The sequence below is a fragment of the Tamandua tetradactyla genome, chromosome 5 (assembly GCF_023851605.1).
Source record: "Tamandua tetradactyla isolate mTamTet1 chromosome 5, mTamTet1.pri, whole genome shotgun sequence".
NCBI lineage: Eukaryota > Metazoa > Chordata > Mammalia > Pilosa > Myrmecophagidae > Tamandua > Tamandua tetradactyla.
In genome coordinates, this window is record NC_135331.1 from 29,769,553 (window position 1) to 29,779,714 (window position 10,162).

The 10,162-nt window shown below is 39.1% G+C and overlaps 1 pseudogene; it reads left to right on the forward strand.

The window, feature by feature from the left end:
• The first annotated feature begins 8,339 nt into the window (after positions 1-8,339).
• On the forward strand, positions 8,340-9,247 carry LOC143683037 (olfactory receptor 13A1-like; annotated as a pseudogene).
• Positions 9,248-10,162: the final 915 nt, after the last annotated feature.

Genomic DNA, 10,162 nt, shown 5'->3' on the forward strand with positions numbered 1-10,162 from the left:
TTCCATTGCTTCAATGTTTAAGATACAAAAAAAGAATTCAAAAATACTCTATGGATAAGCTTGCATTGCTGTGTGTAAGTCTAAAAAGATGTATAATTACTAGAATACAAAGTAAAGACAGAAGAGCCTAACTGGGTTAAAGGTTAGTCGATTTTTCTATCAGAAACACCTGAAAATATAATGGTGATGCTTTCAAAGCAAATATTGAGGGAAGTACTGCTCGATAAATTGGCTGTGTGCTGGGATACTCTTGCCCTTAAATGGAGATTCAGATTGCCCCAACTCTATCCTCAGCACCTAATTTCCAGAAAACGCTGGTCATGAACCAAGTTTAATTGCCTCTGAGAGATTTCCCTTAGGCTATGCTTCCCTAGAGCAAACACCTTCCCTGGTCAGGAGAAAACAGGTAAACTTGAAGGCCAGTGAAATCCCAGCACAGAGATACAGGCAAGAGAACTAGAGACTCACTTCACAGGGGAAGGTGTTCACAGTCCATGGTCCCTGCAGCACCTACTATGGACTGAAGCCACTTTCCCAGAGTGTCCACCAAGGTCCCCAGAGTGTGAAAAGGTGAGTGAGGCATTGTCACCTCCTCCTCTGGCTTTTAAGCTGAAATATGGAGCTTATAAAATAATTATTTCACAGTAGGAATGGAATTTTTCACAGCTGTAGGAAACTAAATATGGAGTTTACACAATTTTTCTAATGGCAACATATTCCGGATAAATTAACACTTCAAGTTTATATGAAAAACACATGACTAAAGATAAGCTTACTAAAGAAAACATTTGGTTTCATACTCTATTATATAAAGGGCATAATGACAAAGCTTTTTTTTTCATGGTCACCAAGTTTATTCCTATTATTTTGTGCTTTAATACCATGTTTACTGTTTCAATTGTCTTCTCAGTAACACAAAGTTTAGGAATCTAAGAACCATGTCCATGACTAGAGAAGACTTAGGGTCTTCCACTCAGCCATGGCCTCCAGGGAGAATTTGTGAAATTGTTAACAGACCCCAACCTCTTACCCCAAGTCTACAGATCCATATTCAAGCATAGAAAAAGAGCTTCGGATTTAATGAAAGTAAAATATTAATCCAGTCATATTAGGTCTGGCAGTGCTGTGTCTATGATGGATTCAGCACTTAGATAAGGTCAAATAAATTTTTTTGTCATGCATCCTTAAAATAGAGAAAATTGAATAAAGTGAGGCAAGAACATGAAACGAGGGCTGTAGACAGGTGACCCTTCCCTCAGTGTACCCAGCATACATCAAGGCTCACAATGTCCGGGGGCCAGGGGGAGGCTGTGGCCACAGTGGTGAACCAAAGGCAGCCTGGGCCCTGACAGACCTTCAGCTCTTACAGCTGTGCCGCTGTCCTCTCTGAGGTCCTGTTCTCACTCGCTGCCTTATGGGGCTGCTCCAGGCCAGTCATGGAAACACTGTCAAATTCCTAGACTCTCCCATGGCCTCTCACAGGAGCTGCAGCCTCGACCACTCACAGTCTTCTCCAGAGGAGCACATTAGAGCTCACTCTGTCTTCCAAGCAGGACAAGGAGTACAGCAGCATCCTGAATGCTTGGAAGGAGCCCCACAGCTTTGGGTGGTCCCAGGCCCCCTCTGCACGGTGTAGGGTGGGGAGGCACATGATTTATTCCCATGTCAGGCACTGGCTCTGGAAGAAAGAGATAAAAAATGTGTTCCTTGGTTCCAGACTCTAGAAAGGTATACCAGTAGTCTTTGCTAAGGCCAGTATGTGCAATCATCTGATGACTGATCTATTGTTTTTTCAGTGTTCTTTAAATTATTTTCATAGACTTTATTTGTCAAGGCAGTTGTGGGTTACAGGAAAATTGCACAGAAAGAGCGTTCCCAAATACTCTCTCTCCCCGTCCACGATATAGTTTCCACCATTGTAGCGTTTTGTATTAATGTGAAATATTTGTCACAATTGATGAACTAATATTGATGTTTTATTACTAAGTGAAGGCCATTCTATGTATTAGGGTTCACTTTTTGTGTGTAAAGCTCTATGCTTTTTTAACTTTTATTTTGAAATAATTTTAGTTACAGTACCTATGCAAAAACAAATCAAACCCTTATATAGAAATTCGACATACCTCAATGTCCCCAGACATCCAGCTCCACCAATTTTAACATTTTCCCACCTTCTCTGTGTGATCCTATCTATAAGCTATCATTGATCTATCTATATATCAATCATCTACCTTTCTGTGCTGAATATGTAAGAGCGGGTTGCATACATCATACTGCTTGAATAAATGTATGTTTCTTATGACAAGTATTTCCACTAATGAAATCAATAGCAGTTATCAAGATCAAGAAATTAATGTCATATAAAATTTACCATCTATACTCTATTTTTTCTAATTCAGTAATATCCTTTTGAGCCCTTTACCTCCATTCTTAGATCTCTTCCAATATCACATGATCCATGTCATATTCAATATCTCTTTACTTTCTTTTTTCATTTTTAAAATTTTCCAGGCACATTACACAACATAAATCTTCCCATCCCAACCCCTTCAAGGCGGTGGGATTAATCACACTACCATACTGTGATACCTTCACCACCACCCTTTGCTATATCTTTCCCTTCACCCCAAATAGAGACCTGCACCCATTATACATTAATTCCCCATTGCCCCTACCTCCCTTTCCTAGTAACCTTTGCACTCTACTTTTCATCTCTTTGCATTTCATATTTCCAAAATTTGCTTTATTGTTATCATGGGGCTTAAGCGTAACATTCTAAATATATAGCACTCTCATTTGTTTCTATACCAAATTAACAGTTCCATAGCATTCATAAAGTATGCTTTATACCTGTATATCCCCCACCTTTGTGTAGTTCTCATTTCAAATTAAATATTTATACCTTATGAGTCCAAATCCTTTATTTATCATTACACATGCATCTGCTGTTCAGATCCTGCAGGCAGTAAATAGTGGATTTACAAATCAACATGCAATGGTACTGGTATTTACATGAACTTGCCATTATCTTTACTGAGATATTTATACCTTTGCGTGACTTCAGTCAGTTTTCTATTGTCCTTTGCTTTCAACCTGCAGACATTCTTTTAACATTTCCTGTACGGTCAGTTTAGTGGTGACAAAAGCTCTCAGGTTTCCTTGACCTGGGAATATCTTAATTTCTCCCTCATTTTTGAAAGATGGTTTTGTCACATAAAGAATCCTTCATTGGCAAGGTTTTTTTTGTATTTTCCTGATAATTAATATTGTTGAGAACTTTTTGACACAATTATTGGCCACCTTCAAATCGTGGTTTGTGAAGGGTCTCTAAACATCATTCCTTCATTTTGTATTGATTTTATATTTTTGACTTTATATTTTTCAGTTGGAAAGTTTTTCATAGTCCTTATGTGAGTTCTTTCTCACCTATAAGTGCTGTGAATACCTCCTCTCAGACTGTGGTATCCCTATTCATTTTTAATAGTGTCTTTTGATGAGCAGAATATTTTAATTTTATGCAGGTTGATGTATCAAAGCATCTTGTATTATGGATTCATTGATAAATGAATCCTAAGAAATTTTGTGACCTAAGAAATTTTGTTTAAGAAATTCTGCCTAACAGATGTCAAAGAAATTTTCTTATGTTTGCTTACAGAAGCTTTCTAATGTTATAGTTTCTCATCAGGCTATGACTAATCAATTATCAATATTGATGTATGGTGTGCAGTAGCAATCAAACTTTGATTTTTATTTCTTTATGCATATTCATTTCTCCACATAATTTGTTGAATGTACTTTCCTATTGCCATTGAATATTTTGGCACATCACCACAAAAATCACTTGACTAAGATGTATGGGTCTAGTTTTGGACATTTATTCTATTTCATTGATTTATTTTTCTATCCTTATGCAAAAATGAAATTGTCACTTTGATCATTGTAGTGCTGAGAACAGGTACTGCAAAATTTTGCAATGTCTTTTTCTCTTCAAAACTGTTTTCTCAATTATCGGTCCTTTGTATTTCTATATCAATTTTAGAATTAGGTTTTCAATTTCAGTTTTAAAAATGTCTGCTAGGAATATGATTATGATTGCATTAATTCAACAGATCAATTAATAGAGGACTAACTTCATAATAATAGTCTCTTCCAATTCATTAAAGTGGATCAATTATTTAATTTCTCTCAACAATTTATCATGGATTTTTATTAGACATCTGTGTTTAAATTATCTTTTCTTGCCACATCATCCAAATTTTACTTACTTGTGTTGGTCTTAGAAAATGATTTAGAAAAACTTTCTCCTTCATTGTATTCTGATTTTGTGCAATATCAACATTATTTCTTCATTAAATGTGAGCCAAAAATCCCAAATGTAATGATTTAAATGAAGATTATATTTACTATGAATTCAATGTCTTACACCCTTATAAATTATTTAGATTTTTTCTATTTCTTTTTGGATGGTTTTAGTAATTTGTGTTTCTTGAAGAATTTATGCATTTCATCAAAGTTTTCAAATTCATTAGCTTAATGATTAACATGAAATTCTCTTATTACCATTTTTAAAACATATTTTAAATGTTTTTATTGTTGAATATAACATAAATACAAAGAAAAGAAAGAAAAAGCAAGATTTTCAAAGTACACTTCAACAAGTAGTTATAGAACAGATTTTAGAGTTTGTTATAGGTTACCATTCCACTATTTCAGAGTTTTCCTTATAGTTACTCCAAATCACTGGGGGCTAGAAGAAATGTGTATTTTTTCTTTTTTGTGAAAAATGACATATATACAAAAAAAGCAATAAATTTCAAAGCCCATCACAACCGTTAATTGTAGAACAGATTTCAGAGTTTGATATGAGTTACAATTCCACAATTTTAGGTTTTTACTTTAAGCTACTCTAAGACACTAGAGACTAAAAGAAATATCAATATAATGATTCAGCAATTGTACTCATTTGTTAAACCCTATCTTCTCTGTATAACTCTACCATCATTTTTAATTTTTCTCTCATTTTTAGGGGTATTTTGGCTATGCCTATTGTAACTTTTTCATGTCAGATGAAGCTGTTGATAGTATGGAATAGTGGGATGGGACTAGTTGATGTTCTGGAGAAGCTGGCCCCTCTGTGTTTCTGGACGTATCTATTCCGGGGACCCATCTGGAGATTGGAGAGTTCTGAAAAGTTGCCCTAGTGCATGGAACCTTTGTAGAATCTTATATAATGCCTTAGGTGTTCTTTAGGATTGACAGGAATGCTTTTGGTTGGAGTTTGGCAAGTTATGTTAGGTAGCAATGTCTAACTGAAGCTTGCATAAGAGTGACATACAGAGTAGCCTCTTGAATCTATTTGAACTCTCTCAGCCACTGATACCTTATTTGCTACACTTCTTTTCCCCATTTTTGTAAGGATGGAATTGTTGATTCCATGGTGCCAGGGCCAGACTCGTCCCTGGGAGTCATCTCCCAACCGCCATGGAGATTTTCACCCTTGGATGTAATGGCCCATGTAGGGGGGTGGGCAATGTTTTCACTTGCAGCGTTGACTTAGAGAGAGAGAGGCCACATATGAGCAACAAAAGAGGCCCTCTGGAAGCAACTCTTAGGCATACCCATAAGTAGGTTAAGCTTCTCTACTACATACGTAAGCTTCACAAGAGCAAACCTCAAGATCAAGGGCTTGGCCTATTGATTTGGGTGTCCCTAATGTTTAACACAATATCAGGGGTTTCCCCAGTGGCAAAGTTTAATAGTTACATATTTTTTATCCTATCCCTCAAGAGACTGTTTTTTTTCTTTGTTTGTTTGTTTGTTTTGCATGGGCAGGCACCGGGAACCAAACCCGGGTCTCCAGCATGGCAGGTGAGAACTCTGCCTGCTGAGCCACCACGGTCCAACCTGCCAATACTTTTTGATTATATGCTTAATATACTCTGAGATGAATCCAGGCATCACATTAAGATATAGAGGATTGAAAGCCCTATTCTTATTCTGGGCTCCCTGTATTTGGATTGTTTAAGTGAGCTATTCAGACAGATTGAGTTAGATTATATGCTACTGAAAATTGGGGTTCTGGCCAAAGTAAACCTATCTTCTCTTGGTCTCAGAGAGTAGATGAGGTTCTAAAATATAGACAATGTCTTCCTTACCAGTTATATTCTGAATTACCTTAATCCCAACCAAATCAACTTCATTCTGATCTCTAAATACCAGGTTAGACATATATAAAACAATCTCTCAAATCCAGAGATAACCCTTATTATTATTTTAAGTTCTATTATGACCTGTACTTAAATTCTCCGTTTCATTCTTGCTAATGGTAATTAATATTTTCTCTCCTTTTTATTCTTAATTAGTTCTGCTAGGCTATTATAAAATTGTCCAACATTCCATATTACTGGTTACTTTTAAATTTGTTTTATACTCTGCTATTTGCTTTTATTTCATTGATTTCTGCTTTACCTTTATTGTTTACTGTTTTTCACTGACTTTGTATTTAATTGGCTTGGCTTGTTGCTTCTTAAACTAGAAATTTAAGATGACTGATTTTAAACCTTTTCATTCTCTATTCTAATATATATTGAATTAAAATATAATTTAAGTCTACAAATTGCTCACCAATGACTGCTTTTTCTGCTTCCCACACAATTTAATATGCTGTGGATTATTAATCATGCAATTCAATACATTTTCTAAATTTTTGATACTTTTTCTTTGATGTATGTGTTATTTAGAAATTTTACATTATTTTCCATATTGCTTTGCTTTTTCTAGCTTTCATATTGCTTTTGATTTCTAATTTATTGTTGTCGGCAAGATTGCTGAAAAGATTTCAATGTTTTAAAATATACTGAAACCATACATGTATCTAGGTCATTAAAGTTCCATTTGCTCTAAAACAGAAGGAATCATGGCCCATTTTATGTTACTGCATTTCCTAGATTTTCTTGGCCAGGGTTTTTGCTGTGACTCCATTTTCACCAATGCAAAGGTGAGAAATTTACAGTTGGTTATAAGATGAAGAATTCCATCTACTACTGTGATGGAAGGGAAGAAGTCTGAACTGTTTCTCTGTGTTTATTCACTCTGGACCCAAGTGGCCCATTCAGGGATAATGAGTTAGTAGCTAAGGTTGAGTACGGGTGTCTGCACCAAGAAACCCTGCAAGAGGCACCAGGGCCCTCTCAGGAGAACCTTCTACAACAAGTAGTAGCATTCAAATTAAATGAAGATTTGGGGTGACATTGGTCAGTTTAAAGGACAGGAACACCAGTATTAGGGTTTCTTTTAGGATGTTCACCCCGGCTTCAGTGGAGAATAAACAGGGAGGGTGTTGGAGCAAGAAACTGGACATGACAAAAATCTTACAGAATTAAATAGCTGAAAATAAGTTATGGGTACATTTGTGAGAGATCATTAGAAAATATTACCTGCAGGCCTTGGGGGGCTGTTTGGATGAGAGGTAAGCAAGATATAAAACACTATCATTCACTCATGAATAACTTTCTTTTCAGTGCCAACTATCATCAGGAATCACTAGATTTGGTAGTGAGCCAGAGAGGTGAGGCCCTGCCCAAACAAAGCCTACACTTTAGAGTTGGATGGTTAAGGGGCCAGGTGAGTGAGATACCTGCGTTGAAGGATCAAGAACAGCAGAGACACATTAGGGGGCAATGGTAGTGAGGTTGCGTTTGAAGGGCCTGTAGTTCATCACATCAGATAAGAAAAAGTAGTGCTTGGGGTTCACAGGTCTATAGTTTGGAAGGGAGACCACCTAGAGTCATAGATCTGCAAATAGTGAAGTGTGGGCACAACCAGCCACCAGAGTGGGAGGATGCACCAAGACAATGCGAGGTGAGGAAAGATGCTCAAAGACCAGCCATGAGGAATCATGTATAAAAGGAGCCCACAGCCCCAAATAGCTGAAAAGTGCAGCAATTGAGGAAGGGGTCTCAGTGGCAGGGTGATGTCAGCTGCTGCAAACAGGCTCAGAGATGACCCTTTGAAGGAAGTTCTCACTGTAGCAGCAGGAGGTGGATATGGTGTCTCCATGGCCATGTCAGCAGATAGCACCGCATGGAGGGGACAGAGAGAGAGAAGGGACAGACAGCTCTCTGCATGCAATATTTTCCTTGCCTCATTGTAGAGGATGCTTGACTCCTCCCCTTTCTGAGAACAAAGTGGGTTCTAAAGGAGTCAGTATAGGAAATATGATCCTGAAGTGTCATGTCACCTGTGCAGAATTTCAAGAATGAGGGTCCAACACTGATGACTCCATGGAGTGGTGCCCAGAATTAATGCCAGGACAGGTGGAGAAGTTCAACTAGACACTGATGACAGAGTTCTTGCTGCAGGGTTTCTCAAATTACCCACAGCTATGGCTGCCCCTGCTCGTCTGATTCATCTTCCTCTACACCTTGGCCCTTGTGGGAAATATTCTGATCATCACTGTCATCACCTGCAGCTCTGGCCTCCACAGCCCCATGTACTTTTTCCTGTTCAATCTGGCCACCATGGACATCATCTGCACTTCTTCTGTACTTCCCACAGTGCTGACAGGTTTGGCCTTGGAAGAAAATACCATCTCTTTCAAGGGGTGCATGTCCCAGACCTTTTTTCTTCTCTGGTCTTTAACTTCTGAACTGCTTCTGCTCACAGTCATGGCCTATGACCGTTATGTGGCCATCTGCTGGCCACTGCATTATGGGAACCTGATGAGTCTGTGGCTTTGCCTGGCACTGGCTGTGGCAGTCTGGGTCATCTGTGCTCTGAACGCCTCCATCCACACTGGTCTGATGATACGTCTGTCCTTCTGAGGCCCCAATGTTGTCACTCACTTCTTCCGTGAGATTCCTCCACTGTTGCAGCTCTCCTGAAGTTCCACCCATGTGACCAGCATCATGACAGTGTTGGCCGATGCATTCTATGGAGGCATCAACTTTCTCCTCACCCTTGGTCCTATGGCTGCATCATTCCCAGCATCCTACGCATGCGCTCAGCTGAAGGAAAGAAGAGGGCCTTCTCCACCTGCTCCTCCCACCTCACTGTGGTCTCTGTCTACTACTCAGCTGTGTTTTGTTCCTACCTCAGTCCAGCCTCCAACTATAACCCTGAAAGAAGCAAACTGGCCGGAGTGCTGTACACAAATCTGAACCCCACCCTAAACCCAATCATCTACACACTCAGGAACAAGGAGTTCAAGACAGCCCTAGGGAAACTCTTCTCCTTCTGTAGACATTAAATGTCATTCTTGTATCCTGTGCTGCCCTTTGCTTATTTTCTATAGACCATATTTATAGAAGTAAGACCTAGCTATCACAATTTTAGAAAAATCATCCTCCGCTATGGCTGCTGACCAAGATGCTGTGGCTTTGTTGGGTCAGTTGGTTTGCTGGATCTCTATGGGTGTGTTGAACGGGCTCCAGCATGTTACCTTATGATGTGAGCACTCAGAAAACCTTGTGTCTACAGAATCATGTGTAGTTCCTAAAAGTCACTTTTTTTTTTTGCATTCTGGGAAATGTGCCAGGATATGGGTAATCACTCAGGGAACGCTGATACCTAGAACTTCCCCTGAAGCTTCTCCTGGTCCTTTCTTCCTTAGATGTCACCACCACTTCTATGCACTACAAGCTACAGCTGAAAGGGCTGGCCACCTGGACCAGTACTGGGCCTCTGTAGCCCTGTAGATATTGTCCCCACCAATGTACTGCTCCCGTTCAGGCACTTGAACTACCCATGCAATTGTCTATTTTTCCAAGATCCCCCTCCAAACAGTTTGAATTCATAATCAGCTTACATTCAAAGCCAGCTCCAATGCTCCCTCCCCTCAAAGCCTTCCATCATCTTCTGAGCTTCAAACAGCACCTTGTTCTTCCCTGTGGAGTGCTGTTTACCAGGAACTGTTGTGGTCTGTGTCACCAGGATCTTAATTTCAGGCCCAGATAAACATCACCATCAGCAACAGGAGTCCTTACTTGTGGAATAAGTTCTATCCAGAGTGGTGCTCCCTGTCTTATGAACCTCCTACACCTAATTGCTCTCCTCTGGAGATCTGTCCTATGGCACATCATTGCCCAGCCTCCCAGTTGATTGACATAAAATGGTCCATATATACATTGTAAATGTGAGTGATATCAGCCATCAGAATAAGCCC